Raw genomic sequence first — 17,626 nt, forward strand, 5'->3', positions numbered from 1 at the left:
ACAAATCAGTACCAATAACATAGGCAGAAAGAGGAATGGGGTCCTGTAGGCAGAGTAAGGAAACTAGGACAGTGGTTAAAAAGCCAGACCTCAACATTCATAATCTCAGGTACTCCCAGTGCCATGTGCTCAAGTACAAGAACAGGAGGAGAGAGCAGATGAATGTGTGGCTGGAGGGGTGGTGGTTGTGGTGGGGGGGGTGTGAACCTTTAGTTTTCAGAGGCATTGAGTGCGCTTCTGGGGCGGTGGGACCTGTACACACTTATAGCTGGCACAGCTAGTGGAGCCACTGTTCACAGCACCAGAGACCTGGTTAAATCCTGACCTCAGGTGCTGTGTGTGACCATGTGGGTTTCCTCCAGGTGCTCTAGTTTCCTCTTACATCCCAAAGACCTGTGGGTTGATGGGTTAATTGGTTATTGCAAGTTACCCTTAATGTACAGGTGAGGGGTAGGAATTGAAGGGAATGCAAGGAAAATAAATGGAATTAATGTAGGATTGGTGTAGATGGGTGGTTGATGGTCAGTGCAGGCTTGGTGGGCTGAAGGGCCTGTTTCTGCATGCTCTCTGTGAGATAAAGTTTGCACCTCAACAGGATGGGACCCGTATCCTTGCAGGGGCCTTGTTGGGGCTCCTGGGGAGGGTTTAAAAACAGCTTGATAGGGGGATGGGAACCTCAAAGGGAATTGAGGAAGGAGAGAAACAGAGTAGTTAGGGGAAATTGGAAAGGTTGTACATGAAATAAATAGGTGAAGGAAACAAAGACAAATAGAAAAAGGAGTCAAAATTTAGAATGTCAAAAAATGGCAAAATTTAAGGGGCTCTGTCTAAATGCTCATGACATTTGCATCGAGTTAGACGAATCAATGGCACAACTCGAAGTAAATGGTAAACCCCATTACAGAAATGTGGCTGAAGAGTAAGCAAAACTGGAGATGAAAGTTTAAACATATTTAACAGGAAGAAAGGAAAAGGAGGTGGAGTAGAGCTATTAATAAGGGATGGCATCAATACAGTGTGCTCAGCAGATCATGGGGTCAAGCTAAGAAACAAAAGGGCAGGAGTTATTTAAAGGCTGCCTAATGGGGAAAAAGCCCCAGAACTGAAATGTTAACTGTTTCTCCTTCCACAGATGCTGCCTGATCCGTAGTGTTTCAGTATTTGTTTACTTCAGATTTCCACCATATGCAGTTATTTTTACTTTTAGCAGGAAACTTTAATCAACGTAGAGATTGGACAAGTCAAATTAGTGGTAAAAGGGTGGTGGATGAAGTCATGGAATATATTAAAGATGGTTTTCTAAATCAGCACGTTGAGGAACCAACAAGGAAAATGGCTACTTTACGGTAGAGGGACCTTTAGGGAAGGATGACCAAAATATGACTGAATTTTACACCGAGTTTGAAAGTGATGTTGTTCAATCAGAAACTCAGGTCTTAAATTTAAACAAAGAAACTATGAAGCCATGAGAGAAGATTGGCTGTGGCTGACTGGGAAAATACATTAGCAACACAAAGGAGCTGGAGGAACTCAGTGGATCAAGCAGCATCTCTGGAGAGAAATGGGAAGTCGACATTTCCGGTCAGGGACCTTTATCAGGACTGGAAAGAAAGAGGGGAGATAGCCAGTATAAAAGGGGGGGGGGGAGGGGGGAGAAAAGAGGGGTGGAGCAAGAGATGGCAGGTGATAGGTGGATCCAGGTGAGGGGGGTGATAGGCAGGTGGGGGAAGGGGAGAAAGAGTGGGAATGAAGTGAGAAGCTGAGAGGTGATAGGTGGAAATGACACAGGGCTGAAGAACATGGAATAAAGGGAAGGAGGTGAGGAGCGGAACCAGTGGGAGGAGTGTGGGTGATGGGCAGTTCAAGAGGGCATGAGAGGGGAACGAGATGGGGTCCGGTGGGATAAGGAAAAAGAAGAGACAGAGGGGAGTGGTTACTGGAGGTTATAGAAAATTGATGTTCATGCCATCATGTTGGAGACTACCAAAGCGGAATATAAGGTGCTGTTCCTCTAATCCGCATGTAGCATCAACTTGGCAGTAGAGGTCATGGACAGACATGTTGGTGTGAGAATGGGAAGTGGAATTAAAATGGCAGGTCACCAGGAGATCCCAGCCGGTACAGCGGGCAGAGCAAAGGTGTTCGATGAAACAACCCCCCAATCTGCATCAGGTCTCACCAATGTAGAGGCTGCACCGGGAGCACCAGACACAATAAATGACACTGATGGATTCACATGTGAAGGACTGCCTCACCTGGAAGGGCCCTGAATGGTAGTAAAGGAGGAGGTTTAGGGGCAGGTGTAACACCTCGTGCAGTTGCAGGGATAAGTGCCTAGAGGAGGGAAAATCGGTGGGGAGGGATGAGTGGACAAATGGGTCACTGAGAGAGCAATCTGTGCTGAAAGTGGAGAGGGGAGGGGAAGATGTCCCTGGTGGTAGGATCCTGCTGGAGATGGCAGAAGCTGCAGAGAATATGTTGGATGCGTATGCTCATGGGGTGATAGGTGAGGATAAGGGGAACTCTATCCCTGTTATGTCAGTGGGGGTGGGGCGAGGGCAGACACAAGGGAAGTAGATGCTGGTGAGAGTTCCATTGATAAACGTTTTCTGAAAAAGGAAGACATCTCGGATGTCCTGGAGTGGAAAACCTCATCAGGAGAGCAGATGCAGCGGAGATGGAGGAACTGAGAGAAGGGAATTGCATCCTTGCAAGTGACAGGGTGGGAAGAGGTGTAGTCGAGGTGACTGTGGGAGTCAGTGGGTTTGTTGAAGATGTCTGTGGATAATCTGCCTCCTGAGATGGAGACAGAGAGAGATCAAGGGGAGAGAGGTGTTGGAGATGGACCAAGCGAATAAAAGGGCGGGGTGGAAGTTGATGGCAAAGATGATGAAATTGACGAGCTCCGCACGGATGCAGGAAGCGGCACCAATGTAGTGGAGATTACATTGAAAGGCATGGCAGTGGACAGGCAATGGCAGGCAGTTAGAGAAATATTGCAGAATTTTCAGGAAATATTTTCCTTTAAACTATAAAAATGCAAGGCTAAGTAGTCCACCTGTGAAACACAGAGGAAATTAAATATAGTGTTAAGTCCAAAGAAGCTTACAATTTGTCAGAAATGGCAGAAGGCCCAAGGATTGGGAAACTCAGCAAAGGAGGACCAAGGGATTGATAAACAAGGGCAAGGCAGAATATGACAGTAGATTAACAAGAAATCTATTGGGTATGCAAAAAGAAAAAAAAACAGCAATGACAGAGACAGGGGAGTATATAAACAGGGAATAAGGAAACTGCAAAAAATTTAAAAAAAAAACTTTGTCTATCTTCATGGAAAGAAACAGCCTACTGAATAAGTACTGCAGAAATTGGAGGTTCTAAAAGCTGATAAATCCCAGGCACCTTATGGTTCACATTCCAGAACTTCAAGAATGATGGTTACAGAGATAGTGGATGGTGTGGTTATTGTCTTCCAAAATTCTATGGACTGTAATTGTTCCTGTGAATTGGAAGGCAGAAAATATGACCATACTATACAAGAATGGAGGGAAAGAGAAAACAGGGAACTACCAGCCTATTAGCCTGATAGTAGTAATAAGGAAAGTGCTGGAACCCATACTGGGGAATGTAATAGCAGAACACCTCAAAAAGAATAATAGGATGAGCAGAGTCAACATGGATTTATGAACAGAAAATCACGTTTTTCTAATCCATTGGTGTTCTTTGAGGAAGTGATGTGTAGAATAAATGAGAGGGCGACAGTAGATGTGGTGCACTTGGACTTCAAAAAGGCCTTCAATAAGGCCCCATACAGGAGGCTGTTCAACAAGGCTAGAGCACAGAGTTGGAGGGTAATATACTGACATCATTTGAGAATTGTTTATCAGATAGAAAGCAGAGTGGGAAAACAGATCTTTCTGAGGTGTGATTAGTAGGATACAGCGAGAATCAGTGTTCCAGTTATTCATGATCTATAAATCAATGATTTAGCTGAGGGGAGTTTTTTTAAAAAAACTAGGAGAATGCAAAGTCACTTCTGGATGACACAGACAAATGAATGGGCAAGGACATGGCAGATGTAGTATATAATGCAGAAAAATGTGGGGAACAAATCAGAAAAGCAATGTGAAAGACTTGATAATGTTGATGTTCAATGGGACTTGGGTGTCTTTGTACACAAGCTGGACACAGCAAAGTTGCTCCCAGCCCATATGATGTTCCAAAGCCCTCCTCCTAAAAAATCTGCACCCTGACGTCTAAATCGGGAGAGCTGTCCTACAGACGGGTGAAGCTACAGGCTGACAGTCACACTCACAGAATCATGCCTTGGAAACAATGTGTCAGACTCCTCCCTCACAATCACTGCTTACGCATGGAAGGGAAGACCCACTGGCTCATTGATATACAGGTGGGAGGGAACGACCTTAGGAGTCCTCAACATTCACTCTAGATCCCCTGAGGTCTTATAGCATCAGGTCAAACATGGGCATGGAAACCTTCTACTGTCCTCTCTCAGCTGATGAATCAGTACTCCATGTTGGACAACACTTGGAAGAAGCACTGAAAGTAGCAGAGGCACAGAACATACTTTGGGTGAGGGACCTACATGTCCTTCACCAAGAGTGGTTCCATAGCACCAGTGCTAACCAAGCTGGCCAGATCCTGAAGGTCATAGTTTTGACATCAAGGTGACAAGTGATGTCACTGGCCATCAAATGGGAAAAAAAACCTCTGGTGACCGGAATGATACATTGTACAGAGGAAGATAGTTGTGGCTGCTGGGGGTCTGTAAACATCGTCCCAAGAGATCACTGTAGGGAGTTTCCTCAGAGCTGTGTCCAAGGTCCAACCATTTTCAGCTGCTTCATTACCGATCTTCCTTCCATCACAAGGTCAAACATGGAGATGTCCGCTGATGATTGCATAATGTGCAATTCCACTTCAACTGTGCACCCCAAACTTGCATGCAGCAAGACTCAGACCACATTCCGGTATGGACTGATAAGGGACAAATAACATTCATCCACCCACAAAAGTGCAAAGACCATCTCCAACCAGAGAGTCTAACAAACTACTCTTGGCATTCAATGGCATTATCAACTTCTTAGAGATCACTGTTGATCAGAAATTCAACTGGGCTGGCCAGATAAATACCATTTCTACAAGAGCCGATCAGAGCCTGGATATCTTGCAGCGAGTGACTCACCTCCCGACACCAAAAGCCTTTCCATCACAAGGCATAAGTCAGGAGTGTGATGGAGTACTCTCCGCTTGCCTGGATGAGTGTAGCTTCAACAACTCTCAAGAAGCTTGACATTATCCAGGGAAAAGCAGCCCTCATGATTAATACCACATCCACCATACCAAACATTCATTCCCTCCACCATTGGTGCACAATGGCTGCAGTGTGCACCACCAACAAAACACACTCCACTACTCAGCCAGGTTACTTCAACAGCACCTCCCAAACCAGCAACCTTTAGCACCACAGAGGACAGTAGAAGAAAGTGTATGGGAACACCATCACCAGTAACTGCTCCTCTAATTCATCCACCAGCTTGGCTTGGAAATATATTGCTGTTCCTTCATAGTCACTGGATCCTAATCCTGGAACTCTCTCCTGAACAGCACTGTGGGAGCACCTTCACTAGAAGGACAGCGGTGGTTCATGTAGGCAGCTCACCGCCACCTTGTTGGGGGTAATTAGGGATGGGCAATAAGTACTGGCTTTGCCATGGTCAAAAGAAAAATTGAATACAAAAAAAAACAAACTGCATATTCTAGAAGAGACTGCAGATGCTGGAATCTGGAACAATACATAATATGCTGGAGGAACTCAGCAGATCAGGCAGCATCTGCGGAGGAAGAGAGAGAAAAATAGCCAATGTTTCGAGCCTCCATTGACTGTTTCTCTTTCCACAGAAGCTGTCTGACCTGTTGTGCTTTTCCAGTGTTTTCAGTATCTACAAACAACCTGGCTGCCTCGCCGACAGTAATTTCATCAGGTTAACGAGAACCTATTCTCTATTTCTCCACTGGACACTCCTCCTTCTATGACCCCCTTTTAATCCCAAATTGTTACCGAAACCATAAGGTAGCAGAAACCCAACATGTTATTTGACAAGTGAAAGTGTGCTACAACTCATCATCTGCAGACGCGGTGGAGTCTCGATCCCCCAATATTTGCCCCGCCTTCTGCATACATGACAACCTCTTTCAGCTACCCAAACAATGCAGGTCAACTTCTACTATTAGAGGCGGGAAAATTAATACTTGGGCACTAAATGAAAGTAGGATGGAGAGTATTTCTTCAGTCTTTTGGAATGTTAGTGTCTTGGACCGAATGCAGTTCCAATAAGGTTAATTTGCAGGAGCCCATAGTGACGAGTCTTTCGCCCGCACACACACACCCCCGTCCCAGGAATACAAACCATGGAATTTTGCTGGATTTCAATCCGGACCCCGGGTTAATTCTGTTAAAATGCTGGAGTTTAAATGTAAAACTGAACCCCTTTGCTGAAAGAATAGTGCTCAGTAAAGTGATAATGTCATTGTAGAATTATTCTGGTTATGTGTCCCCACAGATATCTGACCCACCAGATTTGTTGAATTCACTAATTCCATAAAATCAGTCAATCGCTCTTACCTGCCGATGCAGGGGCTGAAAGCTGTTTCGACACTGCCTCTGTTCCGCGCTGTAACTTGTTTCCTGTTTCTCTGTGGCATTTCGTTGAGACATTCCACTCTTGTGTATCGCAGAGGAAGTAAAGTGGCCCAAAATGAATCACTCAACCAATCAATGACCCGAAAATAACACAAACATCTTGGTAGAAATCAACTCCCTTAAAGGAGAAGGCCACTATCTACAATGCACACCAGCCTAATCATACTCCTATGTTATTACCTGTAAAAGTTTTGCTTTCAGTAAACATCTCATTAATTTCCCCTCTGATTTTGCCTCGAGTGTTAAGGATGGGAGAACGTTCTGAATATATAAGCACTTTAAAACTCTTGGACCTGAAAATGTAATTGCACATGTGAGCAGGCAGTGTGTAGAATTCACACTGAGACCTTTTCACCATGTGTTGTCATCATGGTTTCTGGATGAGGATGAGGATGAGGTCTTTCTGGTGTCAGAGGCAGCCACCCCTTAAAAGAAAGGAAGTAAACTCTGTCTGCAAACAATATGAATGGCTGAATTAAAAATGGAATATGCTGGAAATACTCAGTAAATCAAGTAGCATCTGGAAAGAGAAACAGTCAATATTTCAGGTCTGCAATCTGTCATCAGAACTGGATGCAAGTTTTTGCAGGCAGAAGGGATTAGATTAATGTGGCATCATGCTCGGAACAGACATTGTGGGCCAAAGGGTCTGCTCCTGTATGGTACTATTCTAAGTTCTATGTTTAAGCTAGTTTTCAGTAGGAGGGAAGGTGGGCGAGGGAGGTGCAGAACAAATGGAATGTCTTGATAGGACAAGTTGAAATGGCTTGATGGGGACACTTACCAGTACATTAAGTTTCTTGGTCTATGGATTGTATTGTTGGAGAGGGTGTGGGACCTGCCCAGCAGGGCAGACTGATACACATAGGATAAGAAAAAGTGAGCCAACGTGACATAAAAACAGAAAATCAAAAATGCTAGAAACACTCAGCAGGTCAGGCAGCATCTGTGGAAAGAGAAACAGTTAACGTTTCAGATGAGGACCCTTCATCAGACCTGAGAAAGAGAGAAGCCAATAGATCTGGGTGGGTGGAACACAGAGAACTTATCTGGTAGGGTGACACCATGTGGCAGGTGGGATCAGATTAAGCTACTACAGTTGTGTGATTGTTGCTGATATGGTTCTGGGACATGCATAGCAGGCCAGACTACACAGAGAAGAAAAAAATGATAACAGGCAGAAATAATTCTTATATAGACAGGAAAAGAGAGTATATCATCGAAAGTTCATTTCATTGATATTGAGTGTGGAAGGCTGCAATGTGCCCAGACAGATGAGATGTTGTTCCCTGAACTTGCGTTGGGTCTCATTGTAACAGTGCTGGAGGCCACAGACTGAGGCCCTTGGTTCAATCCCGAGTATCTCCACCACATCATCCCACTTCCACTCTGTCCTCTCTGAGAAAAAGTGGGAGAGGGCCTGCAGACAACACCTCTCCTATCGATGGGAAGAGACTCAATGCCAGGAGCTGAGCTCCCAGATATGGTTACAATGGGATCTTTATGCTGACTTCAAAGCATCTTCACGAACCAGATTTCTAATGTGTAGGCCACCTTTCTTCATGTTACATATGACAAAGAAGGAGATCATTTGGCTCAGCTTATTCCTATTAGCCCCATCCTTTACTTATTTCCCTGTAACCTATTCTCTCCCAAGTGTCCATCAACTCCCCTGTGATACTCCCCCCACTCACCTACACCAGGGGCAATTTATAGTGCCCAATTAATTTACCAGCAGGCCTTTGAGAAAACCAGAACACTCAGAGGAAAGTCACGCGGTCACTGAGAGAATGTGCAAACTCCACACAAACAGCACCTGAGGACTGGATTGAACTGGAGCTGAGAGACAGCAACACCAACTGCTACATCTCTGTGCCCACACCCCCTGTGGAATGGGGAGGGGGGGAACCATACAGAGAGGGCAAGCTCCTGAAAACAGTAGGAGGAGGAGAGTTAGTAGGACTCTCAGGGGCAGACCATATCCATGCAGGGTTTGAGGAAGCAATCACCCTTGTTTATCTGTGCATGGTAACGATCTGAAAGGATGGTTCAATTAGATTCAATAAATAATTTTCTAAGAGGAATTGTATGGAGACTAGAAAGCAAGGATTTGCAGGGCAATTAACTAATTGGATAATTTTTTCAACATGTTGAGTCTGATGTGATGAGCCTAATTGTCCCCTCCTGTACTGTATGATTCCAAGTTTGTTCAGCTCTGGCCTGCTATACAGCCTGGACCCTTCACCCCACCGTTGGTTGGTGTTCCTGCTGGTGATCCACTCAGGTATAAACCTGAACCCCCGACCTGACCCCAGCCCGAAGACTCCATACCTGACCTAAGATGACCCACACAGAGGCAGCTGCAGAGAAATGGAGCTGCACCCTGTTGTTGGTCAAGGGCGGTGGACACATGCAGTAACACTAAGTGAATCATCCTGACCTGGATAAAGTACTGAGTGGACCCCCAACCCAGCCCATAAGGTATGCCCGACCTGACCTGAACTCCACTCCTGTCTGGTCCCACCAGGCTCCCCTCAGGTGGCCAGGATCACTTCCATCACTCCTTTCAGTCATAAGTTATGAAATTCTCCTCTTAAACTTCTTCACCTTTTGTCCTTTATGGCACTCTATATTCTACTTTCTTGACATGTCTTTGTATCCCTTAACCAATATCTGCTTGGCTGGTCATTGCTAATTTTGTCTAATTGTACATCCGTGAAGTGCCATGTAAAAGGCACTATGTAAATACAAGGTGTATTGAGACCCTCACAAGAGAACAACCAGTTAGGCCTGTAAAGATAAGTTACCATCTTCATAGAAGCAAAATAAAAGAATGAGGGAGTGAGAGTGATAACAGTGAATAAGGCAGTGAGAAGGGAGATCTAAAAGCCTTGAACATCCTAGATTCCTGTAGGGGAAGGATATTGAATGATATGGAACTAAAGGAGGCAAATGAAGTTCAGATACAGATCAACCATGATCCAATTAAATGATAAAGCTTGAGGGGCTCAATGAACTAATCCTCTTCCTACTTTTGAAACCTCCACTGGGGCTTTCCCCACCCTAACACACTGCAAGTAAGTTCCCTGCATCAAATCTTCCTCTTTACAGGAGATATAACTGGATTCCACAACCATAAGCTGCATTAAGGACAATGGGGAGCTCATAAATTTTCACAATGGTTTGGAATAAATGCAAGGTGAGTCCCTTAAAAAAACTGATGAGTAACATGAACTGGCACCAACTTGCATCAGGGTGTTCTTAAATTGGTAAATTGGTTTATTATTGTCACATGTACCAAGGTACAGTGAGAAACTTTGTTATGCATGCTATCCATACAGATAATTTCATCACATCAGTGGATTGAGGTAGTACAAGGGAAAAGCAATAACAATGCAGAATAACAGTGTTACAGTTACAGAGAAAGTGCAGTGCAGGCAGACAATGAGGTACAAGACCATGATGAGGTAGATTGTGAGGTCAAGAGTCCATCTTGTAAGTAAACGTACATCAGTTTGTTATAAATAGTTTGTCAAGTTTTATTGTACTATATTGTGTTTAATATGTTTTATTGTACATGTATATAATTCAACACACTTTAATGTATTGAAGCATGCATGTATTCAAATTGTTAGCCAGAGTGATTTTCACATAGTTCCTGTTACAACACAGTAACCACATTGTTACACAAGCTGTAGCAACCTCTTAATGTTCGCTTGTGAGTGAGTAGTGCAGAATTGCTTAAGGTCCTGATTTACCATCAATGCAAGCTGCTGCACCCAGGGCGTGGTTGAGAATGAATGTTCAGTCCTGCCCCAAGTGTAGAATTCAATGAAAGTCTGAATGCTTTCCATGTGAACTGCAAATCGAAGGAATTTTACACAAAATATTCCATGTCACACTTGATACAGTGAAACTCTGATAATCCAACACACTCGGGACTTTAGTGATGCTGGATTAACTGATTTTCCAGACTTTTGGATGAAATTTCTGTTAGTAATTCAACACTCTTCAAACACTTTTTCTAGACAATAGTGCAATATTATAATAAATTGCCTAGTGAACCAGGTGGGTTGAAAGGGAATGCGGGAGCCAGGGCCCTGGTGAGTGGAAAAGAACTGCAGGAACCGGGGCCCTGCTGAATGTGAAGGGAATGCAGGAGTCAGGGCCCTGGCGAGTGGGAAGGGAGCATGGCAACCGGGGTCGCAGTGAACCAGAGGTTTGCTACAAACATTATCCAGTGAGCCAGATGCCAAACCATCAGGATTTCCAATTAGTCAAATTGCAGATTATTGGAGTTTTACTGTATTGGTTGATACCACTTCTGGAATTGTATCATGTGACTGTGTTTGTGCAAAATTGTCTAGAGTGGAACTTGTATCTGTGGAAAAAGCAGAACGCTATCTTGGCAACATAAGTTCTTCTATTTGATAAAGTATCCTTGTTAGCTCAGATGGCGACAAGGAGGTGTACAGGAGTGAGATAGATTGGCTGGTTGAGTGGTGTCGCAACATCAACCTTGCGCTCGATATCAGCAAGACCAAGTAATTGATTGTTGACTTCAGGAAGGGGAAGTCAGGAGAACACACACCAGTCCTCATTGAGGGGTCAGCAGTCAAATGGGTGAGCAGCTTTAAGTTCCTGGGTGTCAACATCTCGGAGGATCTATTCTGGGCCCAACACAGTGATGCAATCATGAAGAAAGCATGCCAGCGGCTCTACTTCATTAGGAGTTTGAAGAGATTTTGTATGTCACCAAAGATTCTTGCAAATTTCTATAGATGTACCGTGGAGAGCATTTTGACTGGTTATTTCACTGCCTGGTATGGAGGCTCCAATGCACAGGATCACAAGAGGCTGCAGAGGGTTGTAGACTCAGCCAGCACCATCATGGACACAAATCTCCCCACCACTGAGGACATCTTCAAGAGGCCAAGTGCCATCTATCACTAAGGACCCTCACCATCTCACCATCTGGGACATGCCCACTTCTCGGTACTACCATCGGGAGGAGGTACAGGAGCCCGAAGACCCACATGCAATGATTTAGGAACAGCTTCTTCCCTTCCACCATCAGATTTCTGAACAGTCCATGAACCCGTGAACACTACCTTGTTATTTCTTTATTTTCGCACTATTTTAATCTATCTATCTATTTATTTACTTATTTTGTGATTTATAGTAATTTCATGTCTTTACACTGTACTGCTGCTGCAAAACAACAACTTTCACGACATTTAAGTCAGTGATAATAAACCTGATTCAGATTTAATTATTAACAACTCTTCCAGTATCTCAAAGAGAGACACTGAGACATTGTGTCAGAAGTGCTGGTTAATGAGACTAAGTTTGTACTCCATTCCTGCATTGGAATACCAACCACCGTCCAAACTGAGATAACATGTGGACCGGTGCTATGGAACAGCAGCCTGTGTGATTCAATCAAACGAGTACAAAATGGGGTTATCAAGGTACTGGATTTCCAGGCAAATAATCTGGCTAAGCACTGGAGATACCTGGAGAGAGGAGTTCACTCTGGATGCTGGGCAGCCGTAGGAGGTAAACCAGAGCAGAGATATTACTGTATCCTTTAGTCACAAGGGAAGGGTAACAGATCCTCAAGTGAAGCATCAGGTGAAATCCCGGTAAATGCATTAGATGAATTATAAGCATGTTGCAACCCATCTAGAAGTGAAACAATCAACCGTTCATAACTGGTTCTTTCCAAACAAGATGGATCAGGCATGAACATGGAGATCAAGGACCAGTAGGACTGACAGATCTGAAGAAAGGAACCAACTGAAGGAAATGTGTCATTTTCATGAAGTCCCAGGCAGACCTTGGGGAAAACCTGGGTCAGATCTGTTTTACCTTATGAAAAATTGTATCTGGTGATAACTGATTGTCTTTCAAATTTCTAGGAGACAGACTTCCTAGAAAACACTCACTCATCAATGGTCATTTCACAGGCTGAAAGAACAGATGGCCAGATTTGGCATTCCAGAGGTGTTGTTCATAGATAATGAACCACAACTCACAGAGACAACTTCTCAAATATTTGGCAACTTAATCTCTGGATTATATCAACCCAATTTCCACAGAGTAAAGGAAAGACAGAGAAGACAGTGAAGCTGGCTAAAGAGCTCACAGTCAGACCCCAACTAGTGCATTACTGGCTTCAACAATACCCCAACCCAGGGGACGATGAGCAGAGCTGTACAGAGACTGATGAGCAGGCAAACTAGAACTCCGCTTCCAACAACAGAAAAGCTGTGAAAGCCAGAAGTGCACGGAAGTGTAGGAAAACTGCAAAAGGCAGTCATAGGATGACAGACAACACCAAAAAAAAGCTGTAGGAATTCAATGGGTCAGGCAGCATCTGTGGAGGGAAATGGACAATTGGCAATTTGGATCAAGACCCTTCATCTGGATGACAGACACATTGCTACAACAGTGGTGCCATGACTTGGATCTGAATATTTAGTGACGATGAAGCCTACGTCAGACCAACACCAGTGGTGGCAAAAGGCAGCGGTAACTTGAGACACACCTCACCCCAGATCATGAGGTCATGACAGAGGAAGAAGTTCCAGATCAGGGGAAGTTGCACCATCTCAGAAAGAATACCAAAGAGGTTTGCTTCACTGAAACAGCTACCAAGGGATGCACCCCTAACTCCTACAGAGCCAGAGTAACCCAGTTTGACAACAGGAAAATAACAACCTGGAAGGACTGTCCATTCAGCCAGGTACCTGGATAACTTTGTGCTAAAGTGAAATACATAAACATGACTGTTAGTTGGAATGTTCCTCATTATTAGTGAAGGATGATAATATTTTGTCACATTGTTTGGCACCACTTTAAAAATTATAGTGTGACCAATTGCTCTGTATTCTTGCAATGCAGGTCAGTTGGAACTTGCTGAATTGTCTGACAGGACCTTGCTGAAGGGGACTGCTGGCTTGACACTCTAAAATTTATTTTTAATTAATGGTATTAGTATTGGTTTATTATTGTCACTTGTACTGAGGTACAGTGAAAAGCCTGTCTTACAAACCGATCGTACAGGTCAATTCATTACACAGTGCAGTTACATTGAGTTAGTACAAAGTGCATTGATGTAGTACAGGTAAAAACAATAACAGTACAGAGTAAAGTGTCACAGCTACAGAGAAAGTGCAGTGCAATAAGGTGCAAGGTCACAACAAGGTAGATCGTGAGGTCATAGTCCATCTCATTGTATTTAGGAACCATTCAATAGTCTTATCACAGTGGGGCAGAAGCTGTCCTTAAGTCTGGTGTTACGTGCCCTCAGGCACCTGTATCTTCTAACCGATGGAAGAGTTTGAATTACTCCCTATTTTCCAATACCTTGGAGAGAGAGAGAGAGAGATACCAACACAACTGGAAGCAATGTAGTGGCTTTCACACTTTCTAGGGAAACTGATCCCAGAGTACATTTCCATGAGGTACAACCAGCCCACAATAGCTGACCTGTGCAGTCAATCACTGGATAAGCCCAGTCTTATCCTCACCTAGTACATGGGTTCATGGTTTTTGTCACTTTCACTAATTCCTGGACTCACATATTATGACACAAAGGAGGCACTTGGTCTATTGCATCCATGCTGACTTTCAATAGAGGAATCCCATTAGTACCATCCCTCTCTCTTCACTTTCCCTGTAACCCTACAACCTACTGTCTCTCATATGCATATCAACCCCTCTTTGAATCTCTTGTCACCCACCTACTCTAAGAGGTAATAAATGGTCTGCTGGAGGAAATCAGTGTGCCAAGCAGCATCAGTGAGGGGAAAGGAATTGTTGAACGTTTTGGGTCGAAACCCTGCATCAGGACTGGTTTCTTCAAGGGATGCTGACTTTAAAGAAGTTTTCCTCCTCTCTTTGATGAGAATTCTGTGAGACCCCCTCTCACTGCTCCCCCTCAGTAGTTTCCACTGCATCAGTCCCGATGGAGGGTTTTGACCCAAAACGTCGATAATTCCTTCCCCACCCACAAAAGTTGCTCGACCCATTGAGTTAGAACATAGAACGTAGAACAATTGCAGCACAATTCAGGCCCTTTGGCCCACAAAGCTGTGCCAAACATGTCCCTACCCTAGAGTTCCTCCAGCAGATTGTTTGTTGCTCCAGATTTCAGCATCTGCAGTCTTTTATGTATCTACTGGAAGGGGTAACTAACTACATGCAGATGTGGGAAGAAACCAGAGCACCTGGAGGAAACCCACATGTCACAGGGAGAAAGGTTCACACAGACAGCACCCAAGTTCAGGATTGAACCCTGGCCCCTCAGAACTGTGAAGCAGCTGTGCTAACTGCTACACCACCATGCAGTCCTGCTTTCAATGCACACAGTTACATTTCAATGTTAGCAAGAAGAGAACAATGGAACTCTGCCACTTTCCTAATGCTAAGATATAAATTTTCCAATTGGGGTTTATTAGAAGCAATCAAGGAAGCAAGAATATGAATGTTCAGATGGCAAAATACCACAAACATTTGGAAAATATAAAAGAGAAGGTACTTCCTGTAATAACATGAAGTCCATGTGGTCTCCTAACTCATTGTGAGGGTTGGAAAGTAACCGTTCTTATTGGCTTTAAGTTTTTCTCTTCTACTTTTGGCTGCCCAGCATGGCTCTACTGGTGGAGAAGGGGGCATGGGGAGGAGAGGTGTCTCATCATGAAGCAATGTGGGGTCGGTTCAATGGACCAGTAGATCTTTTCCAGCCAGTTCAATCTCAACTGTTCATAAAACAAAGAGGTAGTAATTAAGCCATCTTGAGCTTGGATGTTAAAAACTTGGATATTGCAAGTGGAAGTATAGTCAGCTGGAAGTCAAGGAATTATTTTAAAAGGAGAGACAGCTGCTTAATGGCCTTGATGTAAACTGATGGAACTTTGGCCAAGAAAACTGAGAATGGCATTGACCACAGTGTGAAAAGGGGGATGTTAGTTTTGAAAGTATCTCTCATGCCCTCAAGATCTCTCAATGCACTTTGGAACCACTGAAGTGCAGAACCTACTGAAATAAAGAGAAACGTGCCAGCCAATTTACACTTGGACAGTGTCCCTCAGAAAAGAGGAATGATGAGAAAATTCCAGGATTGGTCATACTGAAAATGGAAATCCCATTTTTGATACATTGTGTAGGTTATAAGCACTCATTGGTAAATACACCCACACTGTACAGAACGTCTTTGTGCCAAAGCGATACCAGGAAGAAGATCAGGTGGAGGATGGGGTGGGGAAAGATCAGAGGGCCTACAATGGATATCAACACCAGCAGAGGTCAACTGCAGAGAGGCAGTGTTGTTTGGGGGGCAGCAAATATTCCAGATGGGAATGGAAAACAAGAACTTACCTAAAGGAACATTAACACATCCTCAAAGATTCTTCATTGCTGGGTTCCCCAGCAATGGCCCAGCTAGAGGTGGGTCTGAGCTATGCCAGAACAGACTTTAACCCTCCAGTTGAGATCAGCTTCAGTGCTCGAGACCCACACCCATCAACTATGCATGCCTGGGACAGAGGCATGCAAGTAACATCAATTGACATCATTGCCTTTGTCCAGCTGCTTCTATGCTTATATGTGTTTTATTCATGGAGAACTCTACTCCAAGTTATGAAAACATGCTGTGTACACATAAGTTACCCAACTGGTTTTAGACAAAATTCTATTGCACACTACGTATGCTGCATAACAGAATTTCTCTTGGAAGAGTCATTAATCTGAGCCCCCACCTGTACTCTGGGGCCATTTTGAGAAAAGCAGCGGAATTCTCCCTGGTGTCACGGATGATGTTTATCCCTGCACCCACATCACAAAGGATGCAGATTTCTTAGTCATTGCCACTTTATAATTCATGGGATCATGCAGATTGCAAATTGACTGCTGCTTTTATACTTTACATTGTCGACTATGCTTCAAAAGTACTTCCTTTTAAAAGCAAACTGCATTGGGATATCAGGAATATGTGAAAGGCATTTGGAAAATTTTTAGACAACACAAACCCTAACCTGGAGAAGAGTTAGGGTAGAAAAACATGCTTCTATGACCTGGACTTTGTTGGGAATCGCTGGCAATTCCAGATGATTCTCTGACTCAGTTCCACCAGTGAATTTTCATTAGCATCTGGTAGGGGAGCGCAAGGTTATGGCAATCCACAAATTCCAGGCCATGATCCAGTCCCCTCAAACCCCCATGGTCCAGGTCATGGGAATATGTTTATCATTTTCTATCCTGATTCTTCACCCATGTATGCTCCGTGCCTTCTATAACGTCTTAAGTGCCTTTCACTACCTCTTCAGGTCCCAATGCAATTTGCAATTAAGAGGAAGAACTATTGAGGAGCAAGGTTCAAGCAATCTCCCTTCACTTACACTGTGGAATCCATCTGTGCCAGGTCTAACAGCATTTCCATTTGCTTTAGTGGATTACTCAGGAGTGCCAACTTCATACCTGACAGGTGCAGTGCATATATTTTTGTGATTTGTAAGCCCTTTACATGCTTGGATCTGGGACATCAATCCTATGCTTGCTTTCTGTTACAGATAGGAGCTCTCCATTGATGCCTGATGTTTAGTGATCATTGGGAACCAATGTTTGCTGGGAAATCAGATGCTTTGAATCTTGGTCTGCTGTGCAGTTCCTTTTGCAACATGGTCTTGGATTCACATCAGTGAAACCGGCTGGCTTTCCAATTCACCCTCTTGCTACTGCAATTAAAGTTGCAGGAATGCCACTCAGGGTGGCAGCAACCCTTTTGCTGCTGATGTGCAACCCTTATGGGCCATTCACAGACTGCCATCAATGAACGTAAGAAATAGAAGCAGGAGTAGCATATTCGGTCCCTCACGCCTGTTATGACTTTCAATAAGA

At 44.0% G+C, this 17,626-nt stretch overlaps 2 protein-coding genes across 2 annotated transcripts in view; both read right to left on the reverse strand.

Moving 5' to 3' along the window:
• Nucleotides 1-6,744, reverse strand: part of agpat4 (1-acylglycerol-3-phosphate O-acyltransferase 4 (lysophosphatidic acid acyltransferase, delta)) — a 138,621-nt gene extending 131,877 nt beyond the window's left edge. The window contains exon 1 of the mRNA XM_052012212.1: nucleotides 6,647-6,744. The gene's annotated coding sequence lies outside the window, so the exon portion shown is untranslated. The remainder of the gene's footprint in view (nucleotides 1-6,646) is intronic.
• prkn (parkin RBR E3 ubiquitin protein ligase) overlaps nucleotides 1-17,626 on the reverse strand; it is an 821,190-nt gene that overhangs the window by 9,463 nt on the left and 794,101 nt on the right. The window lies entirely within an intron of this gene.

This window comes from Pristis pectinata, chromosome 3, assembly GCF_009764475.1.
Source record: "Pristis pectinata isolate sPriPec2 chromosome 3, sPriPec2.1.pri, whole genome shotgun sequence".
NCBI lineage: Eukaryota > Metazoa > Chordata > Chondrichthyes > Rhinopristiformes > Pristidae > Pristis > Pristis pectinata.